Source organism: Xenopus laevis, chromosome 9_10L, assembly GCF_017654675.1.
Source record: "Xenopus laevis strain J_2021 chromosome 9_10L, Xenopus_laevis_v10.1, whole genome shotgun sequence".
Lineage (NCBI taxonomy): Eukaryota > Metazoa > Chordata > Amphibia > Anura > Pipidae > Xenopus > Xenopus laevis.
Window position 1 is genome coordinate 25,504,266 of NC_054387.1, and position 5,962 is coordinate 25,510,227.

Below are 5,962 nucleotides of genomic sequence, written 5' to 3' on the forward strand. Positions count from 1 at the left end.
CCTTGTCATCTCTACAAGTGTGCGATTCTTTCTTTCTGCTACACCATTCTGTTCTGGAGTGTATGGAGCACTTGTTTGATGTTGAATGCCTTGTTCCTTTAGATATGCTTTAACTTCATCACTGTGGATCAACTCTAAGGGTTGACTTGCCCTGCTTTGACTTGTTTTAGGTAGTGTTAACCTTGTTGTTTTTGCTTTGATTCATCTGCTATACATGTATTGCATCTGGATGTCCTAGATGTCTGTGCCTCGTATGATTGCATTTCTGATGAGGCGATTGAGTGGCAAATTTAGCCTTGTTTTCTCCACATTTGAGCTCATACAGGTGTCTGTCTGCTGTTTCCTCAGCTATAATTGCTAAACCATTCTGAATTGTGCATACTTTGTCTTTAAAATGAACAGATCACCCTGCATTTGTTAAACATTTCACTGATAGGAGGCTCCCCTCTAATTCTGGAACATACAGTACATCCTTCACAAGTATATTACATTTTTGTCCTGTACATGTGACACAGTTCACATAGCCTTGACCAATTCCTTTCACATTGATGCTGTCCCCATTTGCAAGGAATGCTTTCTCGTATGAAAGTCTATTTGATCAAAGAAATGCTTATCACTTGTCATGTGACTCATTGCTCTTGAGTCAATACACCAGTTTGATGAGTAGTTATCTTGAGTAAGCTTGAAAGATCCACTCCACTGTGTATCTATACTATCTGGAGTTTTATGTGCAACACCCTTTGCAATTTCTTTTGCTGTCTTCGCAATAGCATGTTTTTGTTCATTTTTCCATATAAAGCAGTCTTTCTTTAAATGGCCTGGCTTTTTACAGTGAAAACACACTCTGCTCTGTACATCTCCTTTTGCAATTTTCTAGTTTCTAGTGATATAGTTCTTTCACAGCTCTGTTTTCCTTTCTGAGATTATATAAATCAATTAACTTGCCTTTGACATATTCTAGAATTATTTCTGACTTCAGTGGCATTTATCAGAGGGTTATATGATTCAGGAAGGCTGCATTGAAGGAGAGTCTTTAATTTCCTCTCCAATTCCTCTGAGCTGCTTTACAATTTCTAAAGTTACATTTAAATGTTCCTGCATTTCCTAATTTGTCTGCAGTTTCATGCTGTATAGCTTACACAGCAGGTACAGTTTACTGTTTAAGTTTGATCTCTCATGGAGTGCCTGCAGTGCATTCCACATACCTTTTGCTGTAGATTCTTTCCTGATGTGAATCAGTATAACTAATAACTGCTTTAGCTTGTCTGTATCTTTTATCCCAATCCTCAGGATTGTTTTCTGGTCTCTCTGTGCTGAGTACCTCCCATGGGTCATCCTTACATAAAAGCATTTTCACCTTAAATTTCCATAGCTGATAGTTGCTGTTATTCAGCTTTGCTATGCCTGACCTGAACTCCAGACTAGCTGTCATTTTACCATGTGCTCAGCTTCTGGGATCACCTGACTATAGATGGGAAGGGTGGGAGCTACAACATGGAGCTGGCCATGGCTCCTGTATAACTATAACAAACAAGGGAAAGTTGAGGCTGTGATCACAAAATACATATAGACAAATACAAGGGTCCTCTGCACTCAACCCATTATCAATATATTCCCAGCTATAGTCAGGTGATTCCACTGGTGTCTAATAAAAGGGCAGCCAAGTTTGGGAGTTTTACTTTGAAAGAAGCTAGTAAATTGCAGGTAAAACTTAGTCCCTTTGTAAAATGCATAATGAAGCAATAGAATTCTTAATGAATCAGATGAAAATTGAGCATAGGACTGGCCAGATATGGGATGACGTTGACGTAGTTGGCCATCTTAAATATATTGCAATATATGGACAAGCAATCCCTGTTTTGTCTAAAGGGTAAGGCATTTTTCAGTAGCAGTATGCACAAAATGTCTCTGTCTTAAATATATTGATAATGGGTTGAGTGCAGAGGACTCTTGTATTTGTCTATATATTTATATATGGAAATATTTCTTATCATGACAGGTACCCTTTAATTTCAGTGTAGTCACTGTATACATATATATTTTATTTATTATTTTACTTGTCCTCCATGTGTTTACTTTTATAAATTGTAAGATTGTACAGAGCTGCATATCCTTGCAGAGCTTTATAAATAAAGTTATACAATTATAATCAAATAACATAAACATTAACTCTGCTTTTTTATTCTCTGGGCAGCTTGTCCTGACTGTTGAAACAATGCAGCAGAATTCTGCTAAGATTCCAATCCCCTAACAACTTTCATGCTTCTTCACAGTCTCTTAATCACAGAACCTATAAAGAAGGCCTGTACTGAGAATTAAAATAGGCCCTGGCATTTCAGGTAAACAGAGGCCCAAACAACCCCCACCAACCCACTAAATACTGAATTTCTATGGCACCTTATAGCAGCCCCACAGATTGCCAGTCCAGGCCTGCTGTAAAGCATTGTGGGAAATGGAGTCTTGGCTGGAGAAGAGTTAGCTGATCCACTGTATCACGTAAGACCAGTTTTACATTTTTTTCCATAATGCAAATTTTTTATTATTTTGGTGATGTTCCCCTTTAAAAAAAATAACCCTTTATCAAAGGAACAGTAACACCAAAAAATGTTGTGTTTTAAAGTAATAAAAATATCATGTACTGTTGCCCTGCACTGGTAAAACTGATCTGTTTGCTTCAGAAACACTACTATAGTTCATATAAACAAGTTGCTGTGGAGCAATGGCGGAAATTAAAAAAACGATGGCAATATGGCACAGGTTAACTAATGGATAACAGATAACACCATTAAACAGAAAGAGCTTATTTGCTATCTGCTGTGTAACTTGAGCTTTTTCTCCTTTGAATGGCTGCCCCCATTGCTACACAGCAGTTTATTTATATAAACAATAGTAGTATTTCTTAATTAAACACAGCAGTTTTACCAGTGCAGGGCAAAACTGCATTATATTTTCATTACTTTAAAACACTTTTATTTTTTGTCGTTACTGTTCCTTTAAATGGATAAAGTGCTACTGTATATTAACTAAAGTCAATTTAGCAATATAGTAAGACTCAATATTTTAGTTCTATGGTTATAAGTCAGTCAAGTCAAGGTGACTGTGATGTCTCTAATTCTGTTCCCATATATACAGTAATCTGCTTCATATATATCCTATTGCTGTCAGGTTTGTTGTTAATGTTGCTAATTTATTTCTAAAGCCCCAGCAGTATACAAGTGACATAAAACTGTTTGTCTGACCACAAAACTGGTTCTTCTGTCCATTGTCCCACATGGCTACTGGTTTGATGTTATACAAGAAATTTCATAGCTCAGTTTCCACTATTCCAGAGGTGCGGTTTTGTATTTAATTTGCATCTTAGCAATGTCACATTAGGCCATTGTTTGTACCCACCAACTCTGTCCAAAACTTCTTGCTTCTAAAGTATATTTTGGTGCTTTTTAGACTAAGGTTACTGGATCATTTAAAAATTCAGGCCATTTATAATGAATCAAAAATCAATTATGGGGTAGCTGCTGTCTATACAGCGAGTACTGTGCACAGGCCCAATTAAACCAAGGTAAATATCAAAGACATGCACAGTTTCTCGCTTAAAAACATTTATTGGTGCATATAAACCACAAAAAATAACATATCAATATTCAATTCACACACACCACAAAGCAGTGTCTCCCCCCCAGTCTGCCTACCTGTTGTTAGCCACACCCTCCTGACGCGTTTCGCGCTATTGGGCGCTTCATCAGAGGAGGTGTGGCTAGTGCTGGTCATGTCCCTTAAGTACCTGCTAGATTACTTAATGCAGGTTCTAGGGTTAGATACGTGCACATTAATTACCTGCAGAATTATTTTCTACAGGTTCAGGGGTGACATATGTGTTACATACAAATCAGAAGATCTATTCAACTTGCCACTGTGTACCCATTAACCCCAGTTTTCTACTTTTACATTTGAACTAAAACCGTTTCTTACATCAGTATGGGATTAAAGTGAATGAATTTTTATATAAAAAAGTTTTACTGTATTTTGACAATATATTGTTTATTGATTTATTATTAATTAATTTTTTGCACAATTGCACTTTAGTCATTTAGTCACTGCAATTACATGGTCATGTCTCCGATATTAGTGAACTTTCAAGTGATTTGATAAAGATAATGTTACAATGCGGATTGAAATGAAATATAATATAAGTAGAAAACTGGGGTTAATGGGTACACAGTGGCAAGTTGAATAGATCTTCTGATTTGTATGTAACACATATGTCACCCCTGAACCTGTAGAAAATAATTCTGCAGGTAATTAATGTGCACGTATCTAACCCTAGAACCTGCATTAAGTAATCTAGCAGGTACTTAAGGGACATGACCAGCACTAGCCACACCTCCTCTGATGAAGCGCCCAATAGCGCGAAACGCGTCAGGAGGGTGTGGCTAACAACAGGTAGGCAGACTGGGGGGGAGACACTGCTTTGTGGTGTGTGTGAATTGAATATTGATGTTATTTTTTGTGGTTTATATGCACCAATAAATGTTTTTAAGCGAGAAACTGTGCATGTCTTTGATATTTACCTTGGTTTAATTGGGCCTGTGCACAGTACTCGCTGTATAGACAGCAGCTACCCCATAATTGATTTTTGTTTTACTACAAGTGATAGCTGGTGGTCCAAGCTAGGGGTTTGTGCTGTCTGAACATTTGGAGTGCTATTACTGAAATATAAAGGTTTAAATTAAATTAAATTTGACTCAAAATTGTCTAAAGAAATAAATTGAATTTGTCATTTAATCATATAATAGCCGGTTTAATTAAGCCTGCTCACCACCACAATGGCAGAAAGTCAACCCTTCTGTCTGTCTGACCCTATGTCAAGTGATGTAAGAAAACGAGTTATAAATTTATTTAAGCACCCAGGGAAGGTTCATTTTGGAGATGAGGAAGATATTAAAAACCATTTCCGAAACCTGCAAAATTATAGAGAAAAAGAAATTAAAGCATGGTGGCAAAAAGAGACTCTTTTGCAGTACTCAACTGAAGGGATAGTACCAAGGGGCCTAAGAATTACGAAAAAGTGGCCCACCTTCAGTAGAGATGATGCAGAGTTTATGCAAGAGTGGAAAAAGATTTTACAAGATTGCTCCATGAACCTGATTGAGTTGATAGTAAAACAAAAGGAAAAGGAATTAAGTAATATTAATGCTGAAATAAATGAAATACAGAAAGATTTGTCCCACTTTAAAACCAGTGAATTTTTTGATGGTTTAAATGACCAGTTGCAGAAATATATACAAACCTTTGAAAGGAGAGAGATTGTGCAAAGACAAAATAAATTTGAAAGAGATCAAATGGATTATAAAACAGGACATATTTATTGGTGGAGAATCGAACGGACTGAACGAAGTAACTTTAACAATAAAACAATTTTGAAAAATCGCAATTATGGAAAAGCTAAATATAGCAATTACAGAGATGATACGATTACTGTGCAAAGCGATTCTTCTTTTTCCAGCTCAGCGAGTTTTTTAGAAAGCCACGAGGGCCTGGCGTCCCCTGTACAAACAAAGATGGTGGAAGTAGTGAAAGACCGCGAGACTGTGACGCAACAGGGACCCGCAAGCACCATCGGGAAACCAATACCCAGAATGCAAGGCGGACCGGGAGCCACCAGCGCCAATATGGATGCGCAGTATCAGGAGGACCGGAGATACCGCCAAACGGAGATGCCTTACCCGGAGGATCGGGGATATCGGCAACCGGAAAAGCGCACAGTCTGGAATCAGCGGTACAAAGGGGACAGACCAGTAGGTGGCGAAAACAACTACGGAGAACCGCGAAGATCAATGCGGCAACCCAAACCGTATGCGACACGGTGAGTAATGAGAAAGGAAATATTTTACCCTCTCAATTTGTTAATCTCGCTGAGCTGACGTGCGGACATAATTATGTGAATGGCATTAATGAATGTTTA